Raw genomic sequence first — 22,340 nt, 5'->3', positions numbered from 1 at the left:
ATAAAGAATTGATAAGTCCTTTATCTCATTATTTTTAAAAAAGTTTGTTAATTCATTAATAAAATTATTAATATGAATTAGTCAAATTGCATATATTAATCTAATAATCCATCAACAGGTGAAAAAAAAAAAAAAAAAAAAAGAAAACCAAAACTGATACTGTTGGACTATATATATATATATATATATATAAGAAACAATGGTTTAAAAAAAGGAAGAAACAAATATAAAGAAAAAAGTTAAAAGAACAAAAGAAGAAAAAAGTGAAAAGTAGTTTTTCATTTTTTTATTTATTTATTTATTTATTTTTTTGGTGTCATCCAGCTAGACATAATTTTATCCTAGAGATGGAGATGAGATAATTTTTCTTGCCAAAGGGGCATAAATCTATTGGCCAATGATTTTTTAATCCTATCAGTTGTTGCACCAAGTATGCGATTTGGACTATTTTACACTAATATCAATCCTTATCCTGTCTACCAATGGGACTTTAAGACTGTATTGAAATGCAAAGCCCAATGTCTTCTTTTTTATGATATGCATTATCCTGAGCAAAATTTTGTTCAGGATTCTCGGATGCTTATCAAGAAATTTAACTAAACGAGGGATGTTTATGCGGTGAAAGTTTAACAATGGATAAATGATAATTAATATTTAAATTCAAATTGCTGATAAGATGTGGTGAATTTTAACAGTTGCTACGCAAAAATTTATAATTTAATAAAGTCAGAAATTTCCTAACTAGAGAATAATTATGTATATATATATATATACAATTTTACTATGAGGAGTGAAATCACCCACCTCTTGGTGGACCGATTGCATGTCTAACAATTACATGCAATTGCAGTCTAATTACATGTAACAACATAGATCAAATTTTGATAAATTCTTGTCACCCAACGCTTGGTGGGAAACACCTCCCATAATAGTATTTATGTACATGTAGTCGTTTGCTTTTGTAATAGTCGATGTTAGACTTCTAATGTTGTCCAACTAATGTCCAACTTAAGTCAGAATCAAAATAATCCAATAGCATATTTCATCTTGACCATACAAGCTATAAAAATAAGCTTTCACGCAGAAGGGACAAGGACTTAATGTGACATCATATAGGCCAAAAATATCGGAGAACTGAATTGAAATATAAATTCTAGAGCTAAATTACAAACTTTATAGACTACTTCATGCCAATTGCAGGTCTTTGATTAGATATTCGACCTCAAATTCCCTTTTTAGTTCCCGTGTACTAATAATAATCAGGCAATTTAGTGTTGTTTGATCTCAGCAAAAAAAGTTTTTAGCTTGTGCTTCTAGGTCCTCATTTCAGTGCAGTTCAGTTTTCTGCGCCAAGCTGACAACATATTTGACAGTTGACACTTGTAACAAAATTAGAGAAAAAATGAACTTTCTTAATGCATTTATAAGCAAGATTTATTCACACTAATTAAATGGCAGTTCCAGGTCAAGTTCCCAACTCATTAAAAGTGACTTTCACGACAAATGGCTGGACAATGACGTCACCCTTCATAAATGGGTCATGTAACCGCTTATAGCAAATAATGGAAGATACAATGTTACAACATGGGACTAAAGTATGTGTATGGTCCCTAAATATCTAATCTTTTAATTCCTTCAATCCGCTTCCTACACTTGTAACCTATGATGAGAATGATAGGGTAAAAGGCTATGCCACGGGAAACTAAACCAGAACCATCGAGCAACAAAGCACAATACCATCCACCAATGTTTTTTTCCCCACCACAACGCATTATTTTTGATAGCTTGTACAAAAATATATATGATTGCATTTTTAGAAATGTCATGATAGCTTATCCTATAAAAAGTTGTATTTTTTATATTATTTTTTAAATATTATGCTAAATGCTATAAATAATCATTTAATAGCATTCGTTTTATGTTATTATGTATTTCAAAATAGTTATAAATATCATATCATAGTATTTTATAAGCTATATTAAATATATTTTTATAGCATTTGAAAATGCTATTTTAGATAGATTTAATAGTATTTGAAAATGCTATGTCACAATAACAAAACAGTAAATTTATAACAGCTTAAAATATCATTAAAATTTTACTATAATGACATTTAATTAATTAATGACAATCATTATAGATATTATGAATAGTGTAACTAAAAATTATAGTGACAATTTAAAATATCACTTAAAAGATAAATAATGACATTTCTAAATATCATCAAAAATTATTATATTAGTACAATTAATCGATTAGTGACATTTGAAAATGTCTGAAAAAATTATTAATGACATTACAAAATCTTATTGAATTTTAAATATTTATTTTATTATAAAAATTTAAAAATGCCAAAAAAAAAAAAAGATTTAGAGTCATATTCAAAATGTTACTAAAAAGTATAATAATAATAATAATTTAAATCAATTTTATGTTTTTTTAGTGAAATTAATTAATAAAAATAATATCATTTGTCTATATGAGATTTCAAATTTTAATAATATTTTTATTATTTTAATGAATTTAATTTATAGGACTGTTTTTCTTTTTTAGGAAAAATTATCTCAACTTTAAAGTTGATAATAATGAAAACAAAAATCATAAGAGTAATATATTAAAAAATAAATAATAAAATTTAAAACTAATTTATTTAATAGATCATGATTAACCATTCAAAAGATAAATTAAGGTACATATGATAATAAAAATTATCTACACATAAGAGAGGAAAAAAAAAAAAAAAACTATATCTGCCACAATTACAAAAAAAATCTTTCAATATTTATCTAGAAACTCAAATGACAGCAACAATTCCAAAAAGATAATCCCCATTAATGATTCCACCTTTTATTATTCTTGTTCAACATCCTGCAAGTAACACAAAAAAAAAAAAAAAAAAAAAATCTCCATCTCCGATAATCCAAACATATCAGACTTAGCTAATAGAATAACACTAGAAATTAAAGCACTATAAAAAAAAATTTGATTAAATTAAAATTTTACCTACAAGTAAATTATGACTAAAAAATTATAAAACTAACATAAAAATCACAATAGGCCAAAAGAGGCATGTCGGCATCAGAAAGGGTTGGCTTGGGTAAGGAAGATGCCAAAGCCAAGAATGTAATTTATCCAACGAAGAGGTACTCGAGAGTCACTCCACTTAGAAAGAAGCATTCCAAGTATGACCTGCCTAGCTCTATGGGAAAATGCCCCTGCCCCTCCGTATTGAATTGAAGAAAGTCAGCCCCCTGTTGGATAACAAAATGGATCTGAAATGTTGGAGGAGGTGTTTAGTTATTTTTTGAGTTAATAAAACCATGATATGAAATTTTTTCCTTATTTAAATAGGAAAGAATTTTGAAAAAAAAAAAGGTAACAATTTTAATTATTTTTGAAAGATAACTAACTTTAATTGGAAAATAAACTAACAAAACTTTAATTGGAAGATAAACTAACAAAAAGGATTTATATATATATATATATATCCCTCCAAACTAATTTCCCTTTTAATCCAACGTGATTTTTAAATAGGAAAGAATTTTGGAAAAAAAAAATAACAATTTTTATTTTTATTTTTGGGATAGCTAACAACTTCAATTTATATTATCTTCTTTTTTATACAAGTAGCAGTATCAAAAAGAAAAACTTCATTTTAAAAATTATAATCCAATGACACTTCAAAATATCACAAAATAATATTTTTAATGATATTTAATAAACCAATGATACTCATATAAATGAAATAAATACTATGTAACTAAAGAGTTGATAAACATCTTTAAAAGAATAAATAAATAAAGTGTCAATGACTAAGCAAACAGATTTAAAAAGAAAATATTAAGATAGAAGTAAAATATATAGAGTGCTTGTGACAAAGAATATGAATAATGTATATATGATTTTTAGGTTGTTTTATTAGGGCTTGAATTCCAAAATATATATATGAATATTTATTATTTATTCCACATATATTTTTACTCATTTTATTTTCCTCCTTGGTGATATTACTCCATCTTAATTTCTTGTTTAATGTTGAAACCAATCTAGAAAGGAATTGTTATCAGTTATGAAACTTCAAAATAAGTATGGATTCATTTATATTTCTTTATGGCTTATTCATATAAAAATCACTAGCTTATAGCAATTCTAAATATTATGTTAAATACATTTTATAGCATTTAAAAATGTTATTTAAGTATATTTATAGCATTTAAAAATGCTTTAGATTTTCATAATATTTGAAAATGTTATTGAAAAATAAAATTTTAATCAATATATTTTAGCATGCAAAAAGTTGATTAAAAAAGCTATTATTTTATATTAAAAATTACATTTTTCTAAAATGCTATAACTGTATGCTATAAAATCGACTATTTGTTGCAGGGCCCTTTAGTGAATTTTCATCCTTCCTAGAGGTGGGCAAAATCCAATCCAACCCGTTCAACCCGCCCAATCCAATCCATTTTTAACGGTTTGGATTGGATTTTTACATTAATTGGATTGGATTGGATTCAAAATATTATAAATTGTATGGATTGGATTGGTTATGGATTGAAAATATAAATTCAATCCAATCCAATCCAATCCAATCCAAATAATATATTATATAACTAAAAAATTATATATTTTTTATTTTTTCATTTTTATATATTAATTTTAGAATATTTTTTTCATTTTTATATATTAATTTTTAAAATTTTTTTCCATTTTTATATATTGATTTTTAATATATATATATATATATTTTTTTTTTTTTCTTTTACATCCCCATATTCCAAATCCCAAATCAAATTATAAGTTGTAATCCTAAACTATACATTTACATTTGTTGCCACCCACCACCAGTCCATCACCATCACCATAATATATATATATTTTTTTACATCCCCATCATACATATATATATATATATATATATATATATATATATCTACATATATTGTATCCAATTGTTACTTATATATATATATATATATATATATATATAAATGTTTAAATATAATTTATTGCTAATTTTATTGTTTTCATCTTTGTAGAGCTTACAGAATCAACTAAAATTAGTAAACCTATCAACGTTGATTAACTTATGATTTACCAAAGTTTTAAAGTTAAAAAAAAAAAAAAGAATTATATATTGATTCTTGAGTGAATGAATTTTGACGAATATATTATTTTACATTATTTGTTTTAACAATTTTAATTTCATTTTATAGGAATGAGATGATGACATTAATGTTTGCTATTTAATAAGTACATGATGTGTATCATTTGCTATATTTTTTTTTTATTTTCCAATTTAGACTATGTTGTATTATTCTAATTGTATCTTATGTTTGGATAATTATAATTTATTATTTATATTTTATATTTGGAAAAAATTTTATTTGTATTATATATTTATAAATTAATAAGTTTCAAACCGATCAACCAATCCAAACCAAACCGATCATAAATGATTTAGTTTGGATTGTAAATTAGAAAAACCGATATGTATGGATTAGGTTGTATTTCGGTCCAAAACCAAACCAATTCAATCCATGCCCACCCCTAATCCTACCTTACTCCATTGTCATCCGTATACTTTCAGAATATCCATTAGTCACAATCTACTCTTTTAAAATAAAACATGAAAAGAATTACTAAAAATTATACATAAAAAAAATTAAAAGAAAAAAAAAGCCCTATGAACTTTGAATTTTTCTAATTAATTTCATGAAGCTCATAAGATTTCATTTCTATTTTTTTAACTAATTTTTTCCTCTTTAAAGTGATTCTTAGGAATTTTATTTTTTATTGACATGTGAAATATAATTTTGTTATTACATAATTTATAGCTATATATAAAAGTCAATAAAAGTTTATCAATATCTATGAAAGCTGATCAATGTTTATAAAATTTTATTAATCTATATCAAAGCTTTTTAAAATGAAAGTACATAAAAATCTATGAGACTTTTGTAAACTCCATAAAAGTGAATAGAAATTCAAAAATTTTGCAAAGTCAATCACTAAAAAAATGCAAAACAAATTAGAAAAATCACTAATTTTTCAATTTTTTTTCATTTAATGTCATTTCCAAACTAAAAACATATGAACTTCACTTCACTTTTATTTGGATATACATATATATATATATATATGTACATACATATATATATATATATATATATATATATGTATGTATGTATGTACATACATACATACTACTTCTAAAAGACACAAAACGACCACCTAACTAATGAGTTATGATTTGATACCCAAAAAAAAAAAAAAAAAAAAAAAAGCTAATGAGTTATGATTTTGCATATTGGCACACTAGATAGAATTAAGTTATATTGAGTTTTTTCTTTTTTTGGTCAGGATCACAATACAATCTTAATTTAAAAGGCTTAGGATTGCTCATTTTTAATTCCAAGGTTGTAGGAGGATGGTGACTTGAACCTATAATTTCTAAGATATGGATGTGATAGTTATATTACTAGACTAACTTCATTTAACTAAATTAAAAGTGTTGAATAGCTAATTAGATCATGCTTTTTCCGTCATAGTTTTACAAATAAAATTGAATTTTTTTACCCAATGCCCAAGGACATAACCAGGATTTCACAACTGGCGGGGCTTTCCATAAAATTTCAATTAAGCAAACCTCGATAGCAAGAGGAAATTTTATTCGTTAAAGGAAATAAATAAATAAAACACCTAGTTAGATGAGGAACCTTACCTCTCAATATGCATATAATTACCATATTAAATTAATATAATAATAATGAAAAAAAATTATGAAAGTAAAAAAATATGCAATGTAAATACATAAACCACTTAGTCTGAACTTACGATTCTTCAAAAGATCAAACTTATCAATTATGAAATCTGAATCAATACCATCAGCTATCTCCCTTGCAATATAAACAATCATGAAGTTTTCTAGAAATTCATTCTTCATTTAATTGCAGAGCGATGTTTTAACAAACTTCATCCTTGTAAAAGCTCGTTCTATTGTTGTTTTTGAAACTGGAAGCGTCAATAATAGATGAATCAACCTATCAATCAACAAATAATGTTGTGACTTTTTTGTTTCAACCAACAATCGGCATAACCAGGCAAAAGAAGAAACATTTTGAAACTATAGGTGGTGAAGTACATCAAAGATAGTAATGATTGTATTCTCTATCTTGTTAGAGAATCATGGCATTATTAGCCATGATGGTGAACAAACACAAGACCTTGTTACTTAGGCCGAGAGGTTTGCAATTCAAGTTTGTCTTTATGTTTTGACTTGTGTTTTGTTCTAGCCAATTTTTGTGTACAATTTAGGCTAGGTAAGTTGGTGCTTAATGACACCAAAATGATGTAAGTAAAGTATATTAGCTAAATTAGAGCTTAAAAAAATCAAGCACCTCAATGACATGCAAGCATATCGATGACATGGATGATGATATGGACAGTTGCTTGGTGACATGGAGTCTTGTCATTCGGTCAACCTCTTCCCCAATGCATGCTAAGACATGCAGCATCATGCATGAGGACTATTTCAATTTGAAGAGGCTCAATAAGGCAGCAACACCCATCAAAATTTAAGAAAGCAAGTGATGAAGTTGCAATCACACTTGTACTTGCTTCACCTTGAAGCACTTAGAAACTATTGGTGCTTAGGTTCAGCTCACCACTTTTGTAAACTATATATATGTGTAACATTATAATAAATGAATTGAAGTTTGATTTTGGCAAAATACCTTATTTTTCTTTTGAAAATAAAAGAAGTAACCATATCGGTCTTGGTGAAAAATATAGCAGCTTATTCGAAAAGTATCAAGGCCAAGCTTATCAAAACCTTTCCAAAATCAATTTTCAACAGCTTTAAACCTTTGTTCTCTTTAGTTAAATCTTTCCCCAAAACTTTCAAATTGATATCATAGCCAGGTTTCTTCAATCTTTTGAAAGAACCATGTGAGAATCCAACGAATGCCTATTGGATTCAATGGGTTCTTCACATTTTTCAACACCTTCACCTCCTTTGTTTGATGGCCGAAACTACTTAATTTGGTTAATCAAAATGAAAACTTATTTTCAAGCTTATGACCTTTGGAAGTTGGTTGAATATGATTATAAACTAGAATCTTTAAGAGTAGGAGCTTCTGTAAACCAAATTAAGCTGCATGGCAAAGAAAACGTAAGACCTTATAAAGCTCTCACATCAATACAAGCTACTTTTACTGATGAGATCTTTACAAGGATTATGACTTGCACAACACCTAGTAAAGCTTGGAAAAAGCTTCAGAAAGAGTTCTAAGAAAACACAAATATAAACAAATGTAGCTTCTAAACTTTAGAAGAGAGTTTTAGAATATGGAAATGCTAGAGCATGAAATCGTGAAAGAGTTCTTAAACAAAAGAACAAAGATTGTGAACCAAATCCAGTTACAAGGTGAAGACTTTCCTAATCAAAGAATTGTAGAAAAGATCTCTCATATGCCTTCTGGAGAAATATGAAGCAGAGATTTTCATCTTTAGAAGAGATGAAAAAATCCCTCACAGATCTCCTTTGCTAAATAGATCAATGCATTGAAAGCTACAGAACACAGGAGAAGGAATTGACCGAGAAGCCGTATGGGATGAAAATCTCATGTACGGTTCTGTAGAGTACCATCAAATGAAATGTGAATAACCCATCCTCCTCTCAATTCGATATGTCTTTTTAGAAAAAAAAAAAAAGAAGCCCTTTCATTATTATTCATTGTTAATAAAGTTAATAAAGTAACATTTTTTTAATAACTTTTTGCCTTTCTTTACCCCATAGAGATATTGAATAGAACAAGCTATTTTTTTTTTTCCACTGTAAGTTTGAAACTGATTCAGACAATTGTCTTGATCGTGGGATATCATTGAGAAATAGGAATTCGTGTTATCAAAAGATTTCGTGTGATTATTTCTAGTATGGAATGAGTCAATCATCCACTTTGGTATCTTATTGAACAAAAATAGTGATATTGTTCCTCCATTGATCAAGAATTTTGCCGAACCAAATGCCTACGTTACATTTGCGGGTAAAAGAGTAATTGAACAAACATTGAATAAGATAGTACCCGAGGGTGCACAAGCGACTGAATATTTATTCCATAAAAAAAATGAAAAAAAAAAGGGTTCCGTTCTTTCCCATTGCCCATATATAACTTTGGTAAGAGTCGGGTCATCAAAATAGAAAAGTTATGAAGAATACGGTTGGAATCAATTTCCTACCATTTGTATTTCGAAAGACTGATCCGAAATCTTATTCAAATCCAATATAGCACCTATGGGTACATAAGAAATGTATTGAATTGATTCTTTTTAATGAACAGATCCGATCGCAACTTCGAATATGGAATTCAAAGGGGTGATACATTCGAGTAATTAAACGTTTTGCAATTAGTAAACTAGATTTATTGTCATAACCTACATTTTCTAGCAAACTCGATCCATTTAAACCATGATCATGAGCAAATGCATAGTTAGAATTCTAGCTCTTCCAGAGTGGTATCTCACTGATGGCTCGGGCCCCCCTACGTTTCATGCTTGTTTGAGTAATAGCAATGAGATTCCCCAATATCATGCTAAGAATAGCTAGGATTCAAGGTGATTCTAGTTTAAGAAAAGTAGCCCTTGTAACCAACAACAAAGGCAAGTCAATCCAGCAAACTCAGCCTTTTCAAAGGCCACATAGAGGCAAGACATCACCATCCAAGGAGGGAAAGAGAAGACTTATGATCTTTGCACGATATGTAAAAAACAAGGACACATGGCCAAGCGACATTGGTGGAGACCAAATGCTCAATGTAAAATTTGCAAGCAATTTGGTAACATGGAGAAAGTTTGCAGGGAATAGAATCAAAAGAAAGAAGCAGCAATACAAGTTAAAGAACCTAAGGAGTCAAATGAAAAGCATGAACATACCTTCACAACCATTTGCAACATCGCAAGCACAAGCAAAAACTCATGGATCTTGGATAGCGGTTGTACTAACCATATGTCGTGACCTGTTTATGAGGTTAGATTCAAAAATTGAAAAAAAAAAATCAAGGTAGCAAATGGACAAATGATGAAAACACAAGAGAAAGGAGATTTGGTGATCAAAACACCGAAAGGTACAACATTAATCACAAACTTGTTATCTGTTCAAAACTTGTTCGAGAACCTATTAAGTATGCCACAACTCATGAAGAATGATTACACTTTGAAATTCTTAGATACAAGTTGTGAAATGTCTAAGAATGGAAAAGTTATGTTACTTGTCCATATGAAGTATAGAAGTCTTGTGATTAATTTTAATAAACAAAATCAATCAGCCTTGAGCATTAAAGTCCAAGAAGAATCAAAGCTATGGCATAGAAGCCATGGTCACTACAACTATACCACCACACAGCAAATGCAAAACTCAAAAGATTGTTGACAATCTGCCACAAGTCCAAGATGTTTAAGTTGTATGCCAAACATGTCAACTTAGCAAGCTCAAGAGGCAGTCGTTTCCTTTAACAACTTTCAAAAAGGCAAAGAAGAAAATACAGCTAGTGCACTCGGATTTGTGTAGACCTATAAATGAGACAACTTATGTCAAAAGGAGGCATTTTGTCATTTTTATTGATTAAAAAAAAATCAAAGGTGACGGCCAAGTTTCAAGAATTCAAAATGCTTGTAGAGAATCAAGCTCAAACAACTATCAAGGTAGTTAAACCGACAATGTAGGTGAGTACATTTTAAGTGCTTTTCAAGATATTTACAAACAAAATGGCATCATACATCAGCTTATAACTCTATACACCACAACAAAATAAAGTTAGTAAAAGAAAGAATATAAACATCATGGAAATATCAAGATGTTTGTTGTTTTAGAAAAGCCTACTGAAAAATTTTTGGATCAAAGCTACCAACATGAGTGTGTACCTCCTTAATAGATTTTTAAGTAAAGCAATTAATTCCAAAACTCTAAATGAACTGTGGAATGGTTTTAAACCCTTAATAGCTCATTTAAAAGTTTTTGGAAGTATTTGTTACTTACATGTTCATGACACTAAGAGATCCAAGATAGACAAGAAAGCAAACATTGGCATTCTTGTTGGCTATAGCTCAGTTTCAAAAGGCTGTAGAATATATGATGTGTGAAAGATGTAGGTTGTTGCCTTGAGAGATGTTGTAATGGATGAAAATTCACAATAGAACACAAGTGCTAATAAGCACTTATATTCAATCAAGAACTCCTTTCACGAACCAAAGTCATCTGGATGCTATCAAGGAAGAGGAAGATGATGATCCAGCCAATAAAAATTATGTTAGCAAAAGAGGAACCAAATCAATTGTAGAGCTCTATGAGAGAGAAAGCATGGCAACCCATGATCCAGAAACTTATAATGAAGATGCACAACATAAAGAATGGCAAGCTGCAATGAAGGACGAGGTTTATATGATTGAAAGAAGAAGACATGGAGTTTGGTACCATGACCAAGAGATGGAGGTGTTAAATGAGTTTTTAGAGCTAAACTAAACCCTCATGGCACCTTGAACAATTACAAAGCAAGACTGGTGGTAAAAGGATAAATCCAACAATATGGAGTGGATTACACTGAAACCTTTGCACCGATGGCAAGACATGAAACCATAAGGCTACTTCTAGCCTATGCAACCAACAATTCTTGGAAAGTATACCATTTGGATGCGAAGTCAGCCTTTCAAACTTTCTAAATGGTATATTGGAATAGGAGATCTATGTTAAGCAAACTGAAAGTTTTGTAAAAGAAAGAGAGGAGGAGAAACTATACAAGCTTCACAAAGCATTATATGGGCTTAAACAAGCTCCAAGTGCTTGGTATGCAAGGATTGATGACTTTTTGATTCATGAAGTTTTTCAAGTAGTGAAAATGAGAGAACCCTCTACATCAAAGCCAACTCACATAAAGACAAAATGGTAATCTCTCTTTATGTTGATGATTTACTCATAACAGGTTGTAATCCAAAGTTATCCAACAATTCAAGAGCAAGACAAAGCAAGCTTTGAGATGTCTGATCTTGGTTTAATGAACTTCTTTCCTAGGCATGGAGATCAAGCAAACGAGTAAAGGTATATTTCTAATATACTTTAGATTTGCTTAACCAATTTCAGCTAGAAAATGCCAAATCTATTGAAACTCATTATGATGCAAAATGCAAAGTTTGAAGTTGATGATAAATGGCTCGATTAATCGAAGTTTGATAGGAAGCTTACTTTATATACATGCATCAAGACCTAATATCATGTATGCTACAAATGTATTGTCAAGGTTCATGAGTGCTCCATCTTAGAGCCATTATCAAGCTATAAAAAATATCCCAAGGTATGTTAAAGGTGCAACTAACTATGAAGCCTTATACAAGTATGGTAAAATTTATGGATTAGTTGTCTATTGTGATAGTGATTGGACAGGCAGCTTGAAAGATATGAAAAGTACACTTGTTACTTGTTCATGTTTGATAGGTCCATTTTCTTAGAACTCACACAAACAAGGAACCACAGCACAATCAACTATCAAAGCCAAGTATATTTCAATTGCAGCAGCATCAAACCAAGAAATTTGGCTAAGGAAATTGCTTAATGATTTAGGTTGCAAGAAAAAAAATGCAATCATCATCTATTATGACAACACTTCAGCTTTAGCCATTGCCTAAAATCCAATGCAACATAGGAGAACAAAGTACACTCCTATAAAATATCAAAACATCCAGAGGCTGAGAGAAATTAGAAGACAAACTTGGTCCATTGCCCCACATAAAATTAACTTGTAGATATCCTTACAAAGCCATTACACTTCAAAAGCTTAGAAGTCTATTATACATCGTGCCTAACATTACCAAAAAGGAGTGTTAGAAAATCATGGCATTGTTAGCCATGATGGTGAGCAAACACGAGATATATTTACTTAGGCCAAGAGGTTTACAATTTAAGCTTGCCTTTGTATTTTGATTTATGTTTTGTTCTAGCCAATTTTTGTGTACAATTTAGGCTAGTCAATTTGGTGCTTAAAGACACCAAAATGACGTAATTAAAGTATATTAGCTAAATTAGACTTAAAAAAAATCAAGCTCCTCGATGACATGGGAACACCTCGGTGACATAGATGACGACATGGGTAGGTACTTGGTGTCATGAAGTCTCGCCATTCGGCCAACCCCTCCTCCAATACATGTCAAGACATGTGGCATCATACATGAAGACTAATTTAATTTGAAGGACTCAATAAGGCAAAAACACTTATCAAAATTTAGATATAGCTATGGTGCGCATTCATACCATTTCTGTAAACTTAACATAATAATGAATGAATTGAAGTTTCGATATGGAAAAATACCTTATTTTTCTTTTGAAAATAAAAGAAGTAACCATACCAACCTTGATGAAAATGATAGTGTACACATATAGCATTTATAGAGAATGATTTGAGCTTATCAATCGGATTTAAAGCCTCACTAAAGTAAACAATTTTATTGTTTTCTCTATAAATATGCTATTAGACTCCATCATCTAAAAATCTATTATAGCATTAAATATAATAAAATGATAGTAATTCTCCACTATAATATTATTTTTTATCGACAAGAACATCCTTTTAAATCAGACACCACAATATCATACGTTTTCATAAAAAAAGATGCCACATTCTGAAGAAAACCATCATGTTCATCTTTTCGCATCTTTTGAAGGAGGCACTTTTAAAGTTGATACTAAATTCATTGCATCTAAAATGTCTTGGGATTTCATTTGCAATGTTTGACATTACGTATTAGATATTCCCAAAGCTTTATACAACAGTAACAAAATAAATTCAAATTGAAATGTTTTCAAATCTTTGTACGCACATTTAGGCTCTCCACATATATTATTCTTCAATCCATTGTCAATAAGATTTTCAAGAAGCGTAGACGTTGAACCAAACATGTCAATCAATCTATGAATGAAATAAAAATGGGTAATTCCAATATGTTGCAAAGTAAAATTTGATTAGCTTCTGTAGCTGTCTCATGTTCTCCTGATGCTATCAAATTAACAATTTCATCTTTTCAAAATGATTTTAAATGAGGATGACATGTAATTGAAGCACCAACAAAATTGACAATAGAACTCAATTCAAAAAAAAAAAAAAAAAAGCCATGCATCATGTACCTTTTTAGATGCTGCAACTAAAACAAGTTGTAACCGATAAGCAAAACAATAAATACAGTAAGCATATAGACGACTTTAAGAAATAAAGCTTGCAGTCCATTCCGTTCAACTCACATGTCACTACACTACAAGAAATTCACCTTTTACCGACAAAATATTTTTGCCAGCAAAAACATAAAATTCGTCGGTAAATGTTTTACCAACAAAAATAAATTTGTCGACGACTTTGTCTCCTATACTTCCTCTGTGATTGTATTTACCGACAAATTTTAGAATTCTTGGCTAAAACTTTTGCCAAAAAAAATAAATTTCTTCATGAAAAACTATTTCCCTCAAATCATAAATTGTCAGTAAAATCTTTTGGCTACAAAATATAGCATATTTTTATATTCTTGAAATGTAATTAGCAACAATATTAATTTGTCGTGAATAAGTGATTTGCCGTCGAAAGTGTATGTTGTCAGCAAAGATATTTTTACCGAGGAAAGCAGTTTCCTGGACAAAGAGTTTTAGCAACGAAACTAGTTTTGTCGGCAAAGCTATTTTTAGTAACGAAAAGGTTTCGTCGACAAAGACATTTGTTGGCAATAATCAAATGTTTACCGACGAAACAAGGCTGAAGCAAATAATGTTTTTAACGATGAAATATTTTGACGACAATGTTATTTTTACCAAGAAAATTGTGCTTTTATTGACGAAGGTTTTTCCAAATTTTTTTTTAAAAATATTGCAAATAATTTAATTTTGTTTTGTAGATTTTTATTTAATTTTATTTCCCTGTATTTTTTTTCAGTTGTTTTTACCAACACAAATATTATAAAAATAATAACACAAAAGAAATAATTCTTACCATTAATAGTAAATATGTTCTATGTTAGTAAATTTTATAAATCTACTGTAATAAAATAAAAATAAAAAATTTCAAGAAGCAACTGATGGAGGAGGTGGTGGTGAAGGAAAACAAAACCTGCTAAACAATATACCATTACCAGAGCAAGAGTTCTATGCCATAATATGCTTTGCTCATTAAAGTATTGACATATTTAACATATCTTCCAACTTCTAGGTCAATGTCAAACTTAAATTGCAAAAAAAAAAAATAAATAAATAAAATAATAGAGATTAATATATTAATAATATAAAGATATACCTAATCAACCAAACTTTCAAAGAAATTAATAAGCGAGTCAAGCAGACAAAAAAGTTCATACATTAAATTAAAGTAATAATAATTGCAACCATAAAAGAATTAGATAAAGTAATCCAGAACCCAAATATAACCACCGCTCAATCTTATCTGTTGGTGATGGTATATGATGGTATACCTTCCTCTATCTCCCTCTCGCCCAAATCACTAATCCATTCACAACCATTTTTTTTTTCTATGCTTATTTTCATAGAAAGGCTATAAAAGCCTATTAGAAACCAACTGAAAGCAGAAAACCTTATCAGCCCAGAAAGAAATATTATCTTAGAAGATGCAATATCAACCACAGTCCTACATGTCAGAAAATTTGAGAAAGCACTTAAGAGTTAGAACCAGCAACAATCTTAGCACACATGTTATTTTTGCTACCCAAAGGAGATCCAAACCTCAATAAAGAACCGGGATACAGAGGAGAAAGAACCTTGGGAGGCTAAACCCCTCATAATTACAATGCAAACACTGTTTACAAAAAATGTGAAGTGCTCTATTTCTGACATTTTTAGATCCAAGGAGAATTGGAGAGAAGTTGTTGAAATAGGAAAATATGTTTCCAAGTTAACCAACGGAGAGAACATTTTTGGAAAGTCATTCTTGTATCCTAATCTTTAATAAGGTATACTCCTTTCATGCTTCCCTAAATGTACATAAGATATGCAATCTCACATAGCTAGGCATGTTAGAAGTCCTACATCATTCCTATGTCTAATTATATCTCTTGCAAACCGTTTGTAATAATTTTTTATTTTTTACCTTTTGTGTTTAATTTTCTAATGGGATGGCATGTTGCATATAGATCCAATAGAAGAAAAGAAGGTAGGGAAACATCAGCTAGGTCTCAGGGGACCACTAGAATTTCTGCAAAAAGGAAAATATGTATATGAAACTAGTTTATATTATTTATTAGAATTCATGAATTGGATTTTGCAACTTGTGGTGTTCTGCAATTTGTGTGGACTGCTATAATTTGGTGGACTGCTGCATTAGAAACATTTTGATTCTGTTTGTTTCTCTTTGTGCAGTGTGTGTTATTAATGTCATCAAATTTCTTTATAGAAAATACATGATTAGAATAATTTTAAAGATTGCACTTATTCATAGGCTAATGTTGGGAGTTTTTTCAGTTATGGGGCAAAATACAAAACGTGTCAATGTTGAAGGTAAAATAATACTTTAACACCTTTATATTTGTTTGTATGTGTGAATTAAATGCATAAAATTATTAAAGATGATATGGTTCTTAAACATTACATGATGTCCTAAATCCAAGCAAAAGATTTGAAGTGGCTCTTCCTAAATATGAAATTCCTATCCGGTTCATACATCGAAGTTTAGGACCATCAATAGGTCTACTGCTAGGTCCAAAAACACTAATTGTTCAACTATGTGCATGGTGAAACATGACAGATTTGTTTTAGTTTATATAACAGATATTTTAGTATTTCGTATAAATATGAAAGAAACTAGAAAAACCTGTAGAAGGTTTCTGATTCTTTTTCTTTCATTTTCATCAATCTGCATCCATGTCTCAACTTGTAGAGGAGCATGCTTCCCAACTAGATAACCACACTCGTTAATTTACTTGAAATCTTGTCTTTGTGGGCCTCCCTATGGCATAATCTAGTTCCACCTTTAACCTCCCCATAGTTGCAACCATAGCTGCATTTCCTTTGCCAATAGTCCCTCCTTTAACATTTTTGCTTTGCCAATGGGATGCTGAAAATAGTAAATAAACAAACAAGACATTTATGTAAATAAAATAGAATTAAGAAGACTGATTTAAGCAACTATTTATACGTAAATAATATTAAATAAACAAACCTGACAGTTACTGCTATTAGAGTAATCACATCTATTTAGTTATGACATAAAAAGACATCTCCATTTCAAAATTACTGATATGAGAGTAATCTACTCCTGCAACATTGCTAGACTCAGAATGTATAAAATGGAACTCACAAATAAGTGAAGCTCTTCGTATGAACAGTCTAGTCAAAGAAAAGCTGAACGAGTTCATCAATATGTAGTATAGCAAAAAAAGGGGAAGGCCAAAGTTCTTGTGTCCTATAGAGTATGACCGGAAGTTAATTTTAAGGACATATTTGGTATGATGTTTCACCGCTAGAGTCCGAAAAATGTAGGGATTTCCTCTTTTTATTGATTATTCCTTGTTTTAGACCTTTCTTGGCAGTTGTTCTGCTGTTTGATTAATGTATCCTAGTGTTTGTGTATATGTTATTATGTATTATAAGTAGTGTTGTAATCTAAACAAGTTCATCAATATGTTGAACAGAAAAAGAATGAGAAGGGCGAAGTTCATCTATTCTAGAGAGTAAGTAAAACTAACTGGTGTTTTTTCCATTACAATTGCATATAACATGTCTTAGTGTGCTAAAATTATTTTATTTTTGTAGTTTGAGATTAACCCTGGGTATCAAAATCAATGTATGTTGAATGTTTTATTGGTCTAATATCATGGATTAAAATAAACATATTTTGATCCAACCAACTACTGTTGTGATTCAGAATAGATTTCAGTACCTTGTTAATATTATCAATTAAATGTTGAAAAACCATGCCGATTATAAACCTGATTAAGTTAGGTGCCTGTGGTGGCTATGTGCAAGAATGGATAATGATGGTGCAGTTTTTTCAAGCCCTGTCCTCTCTGTCTCTCTTCCTCTCTACCTCACTTTAAAAAAGGGTGTTTTAGGAAGAATTACTTTTTGTTAGAGAAAATAAAAATAAATATGGCCCAAGTGGGACAAGATTGAGCCATAAAAAGTTACCAAATTTCTGCAAAAAAACATTTAGACGAAGGATGAATTAAAACTACTTTAACATAACCAAACACCAGAAAAAAGAAGGCACATCATGTGGGTACTTGTTCCCTATATGAGCTCTGAAAATATATATAGTTATATATTTACACAACTATATATATATATTGTTGTTATTTTGGTATTGTTGTTATTTTGATTATAACTTCTCCAAATTTATGAAGGCATTTGATATTGTTGTTATTTTTAAACCACTTTAGATATCTAAGGAAACAACTAATAAAAGCATTGATACTTTCTTCTTGGCTAATGGACATTGTATTACTATTTGGATACATATAAGATTAGAAGAAGACCTCTAGAAAATTCCTATAATTGTAAACTCATTTAGCCTTCAAATGGATAATCATTGAATACAAAATCATGAAAGAAATAGAACACAGTAAAGGCATGCATGGGAAAGTAACAAAATTTGGTTCAGGAACCCATAGTTATGGTTCAGGAACCCATAGTTATGGCTATGAAGCTTACACCCAGGCCAGTTCTCTATGCCTAATCACATACAATAACACCCACCAATGAAAGAGTCGGTAAAATTCGTGGTAGATTGATTGAGCAACAAGATTAACCAGTAAGCATTATAACACAGGATCGTAACCTTATATCTAATTGGCCTTATATCTAATAGATAGTGGTGTTACATTTTATTTATCTTCATAAAGCAACCATTATGCTTAAGCCCTACCAACGCAAATATACAATTTATGGAAGTATGACGGACGGAAAATCATGTATAATTTCAGTTCCACAAGAAGCAGGTGTAAGTAGTATTGTTAATAAACTATTTTAGAAAAATATATCATTGAAGAAATATTAACGAATTTGCTACCCAAACGAGAAGCTCCACAAAACCAAATTCTTAATGTAACATGATATGCACCACAAGTACCAAAGCAAAATGGAGCAGCAAAGAATCACTCGATCCCAGATATTCATGAATAAATTCCATGACATGATTTCCACAAACCGACATAATAATAAGTGCACAAATTTTTTTAGCAACAAAAAACAAATTAACAAATTTACAAATTATCATCAATCATATGTGCAGTGCAGCAATTAGAAAAATCCATTATTGTAATCATGGTTGCTTGGAGATGGGAGAAAAATAAGCAAAATAAGTATAGAAACATTAAAGATACATTACAACAAATTCATATATCTCTGGATCTAGGACCAATGTGTCAGTAATCAGTGTATTTTATTCATGAAATAACAAAATGTTTTCATTGAAATTTAGAAGTCAAAATAATCTAAACAGAAAAAGGCAATATATAAATGATTGATAGTGATACTGTCCTGATTGGTGTCAAAATGCACGCAAATTCATATACTCTAGTATCTATTTAGATAGCCCGCCTCATTCAAACTGAACTACTCTATAGGGAAAATCAAATGTTGAAACATAGATTATGCTGAGTCATTGCTCACTTCTTATAGTCTTTTCCTCCATCTAGTAGGTTTTCTTGTGTCCTATCCACTCATCTAAAAACCATATCTCAACTCTCCATGATTTATAGTGTATTCAGTATTGTTCACACAATCTAAGATTCTTCTTTTGGATGTTCTTGGGTCTCATAGCAGCTTTAGCACAAACGATAGCATGCTTCCTCAATGATACAGACAATATACATAATTTTATTTATTTTTTTAATTTTAACAGGCAGCAGTGACACCCCATGTCAACCTAACAACAAATATATAAAGATATACATTACTTATATGTGTGTGTGTGTGTGTGTGTAAAATTAATGGATAAGTTGTCTTATATGTAGGTAGAAATATATGTAGGCTGATACATTAACTAGAAAAGATAATAGTTTCTCTCCCAATCGATCTCGACCCTAAACATAGCAATAGAAGCAAGTCAGCAATGTCCTCATGTGTAAGTCCTATATGTCAAATTACGAAGCAGAGGTATAAGGGAGTCTCAGCTGCACAGATCAGTTTTCTGCTCTCAAACTGAAAGGATACTTAGAGAAACATCATTGTATGATACTTATGATTAAGATTCGGCATTTTGTACTTCCTATCTAGAAACATTTTTCAAAACTTTGCATATAATTGATAATTTTTGGACATATGCTTGCGTTATACCCCTAATAATCTAATTTACAATGAAAGCAAGTTGAAGTAAGATCTCATACAGCACTGCAATTTTAATGGCACAATCTTAAAAACTAAAGGTGGGAAAGGTCACAATTTGTAATTAAATCAACCAGATAAAGCATCATAACTTCAGCTCAGGCAATTCAATAACACAAGCACACTCAACCACTTCTATTCCAACGTGCTCGACATGAATTAACAAGGAAGATGTGAGCTTGTGAATAAGAGAGGGGTCATGTCCCTTCAGCTTAAAATGAAACAGCACATACAAAAAGATGTTTCTCACTGAAACCACCTAAACTTTTAGGTAACCAAAAGATATTTTAGTATTTGAAAAACCAGTGCACAAATTCCTATAATGATACTTGAATGTTACTAGTAAAAAAAAATAACACCAGACGAGCATGAAGGCTGTGGAAGGATATCTCCAATGTGAAATAGCTGAAACATTACTAGTTCTGTCAACAACAATACAATTATGCTGAATATTTACAAAATGATGCAAACTTCTTTGTTGATTGCCTATTCAATAACTAAAAACCACAAAAATAAAAATAAAAAATAAATTGAAACCCACCAATTCTACAATGAAGATTCCAATAGGCCCGATTATACTAGCTCTAGAATTTCAAATTTCAGTAGTCTTGGTGAATCCAAGAAACGGGGGATTGAAATTTGGCTCTACTTTTGGCACTTCCACCTAAGATACAGAAACCCTTTTGTTTATTAACTCCCATATAATGCAAATATGATAAAGAAAAAAGAAAGCCCAGTTCATAGCAGGAATGAAAGACAATGCTGTTATGGTAGATGAAAGTACAGCCATTGTTGCGGGTTTGATAGGCATAAAAACTCTGTTTTCCCACCTTATCTACTCGCTCATAGCCGCTCAAAAATATATCTAAAAAAAAAACATACTTAATTTTTTCTGTACACAAATTTTCGTGGGTCTTTTTTCCCTCTCTACTCTAACTGATTCCCATCCCACAAATTAACAGAAATTTGGAGCAAGCACTCTTCCTTTCCATAATGAAATATAAGCACATTGATAAACAAAAAAAGTGGAAAAAATAAATAAATAAATTGGAAAATGATTTTGACAGGAAAAAAAAAAAAAAAAAGTGAGAAAGGAGAAGGAGATGGAGATAAAAATAATGGGTTAAATTAATTGTATTTTAATTATTTTTCCACGTTAGGACTGGAGGGACTGTGAGGCGGGACGGGCAGCGGGAAAATTTATTTCTATTGCCGACGAATTTGTTAAAATTCTCGCCAAAAAATTAAGTATTTATCAATTTCTCGACAATAGAAATTTTTCCGAGGAAAATATATTTCATTGGCAAAAGTTTCAAACAATTAAAAATATATAATATATATTAGTTTTTCCGAATAAATAAAACATAAATTTCATCAACAAATATTTATTAGTGTTTTTAAAAATAATGTACATACAGTGTAACAAATATATGTGCTCTCCACAATTAAAATACAACATAAAATATAATGAAATTGCAAATTTAATTGTAAGTTAAGATAAAAAGTAACTTAGCTATACGAATATTGGTTTAATTTAATTTATATCTTATAAATTCTAAAATAATACTACTATTAATAATAACAATAATAATACTATATATATATAGTTTTATGTAATTATAATACTAATTGTTAGTTAGCAGCACATTTAATTTTTTTAACATAAATATTTTACATATATATGTCATAAAAAACCTAAACCGAAAATATAAAAAATAAATATATGGAAATGTTCCCAAAAAACTACATTTTTTCCAAATGTTTATTCCATTATCAGTAAAAAAAAAAAAAATTTAGAATATAACAAATTATTTGTAAGTTAAAATATAAATTAACTAACTTATATGTATACTCTTCAATTTAATTTATGCTACTAATAATAATAATATACATTATATATATATATATATATATATATATGTAAATATATAGTTACATATAATTATAATATTATCTAATAAGCACTGCTTTTGATTTATTTTTA

At 29.7% G+C, this 22,340-nt stretch overlaps 1 long non-coding RNA gene across 3 annotated transcripts; it reads right to left on the bottom strand.

Annotated features, from left to right (window-relative positions):
• Positions 1 to 6,720: 6,720 nt before the first annotated feature.
• LOC132799384 (uncharacterized) lies at positions 6,721 to 21,351 on the bottom strand. Of its 3 annotated transcripts, none has more exons than XR_009639290.1 (4): positions 20,898 to 21,351; positions 16,845 to 17,087; positions 9,934 to 10,016; positions 6,721 to 7,043 (listed from the first exon to the last, which is right to left on the bottom strand). It is a non-coding gene; the product is annotated as an uncharacterized LOC132799384 (long non-coding RNA). The 3 variants fall into 3 exon arrangements; XR_009639289.1 differs by lacking the exon at positions 20,898 to 21,351 and adding an exon at positions 18,095 to 18,252; XR_009639288.1 differs by lacking the exon at positions 20,898 to 21,351 and having other exon boundaries at positions 16,845 to 18,088.
• Positions 21,352 to 22,340: the final 989 nt, after the last annotated feature.

Source organism: Ziziphus jujuba, chromosome 6 (genome assembly GCF_031755915.1).
Source record: "Ziziphus jujuba cultivar Dongzao chromosome 6, ASM3175591v1".
Classification (NCBI taxonomy): Eukaryota; Viridiplantae; Streptophyta; class Magnoliopsida; order Rosales; family Rhamnaceae; genus Ziziphus; species Ziziphus jujuba.
The sequence above is the reverse complement of the archived record's forward strand: the minus strand, read 5'-3'. Positions and strand labels throughout refer to the sequence as shown.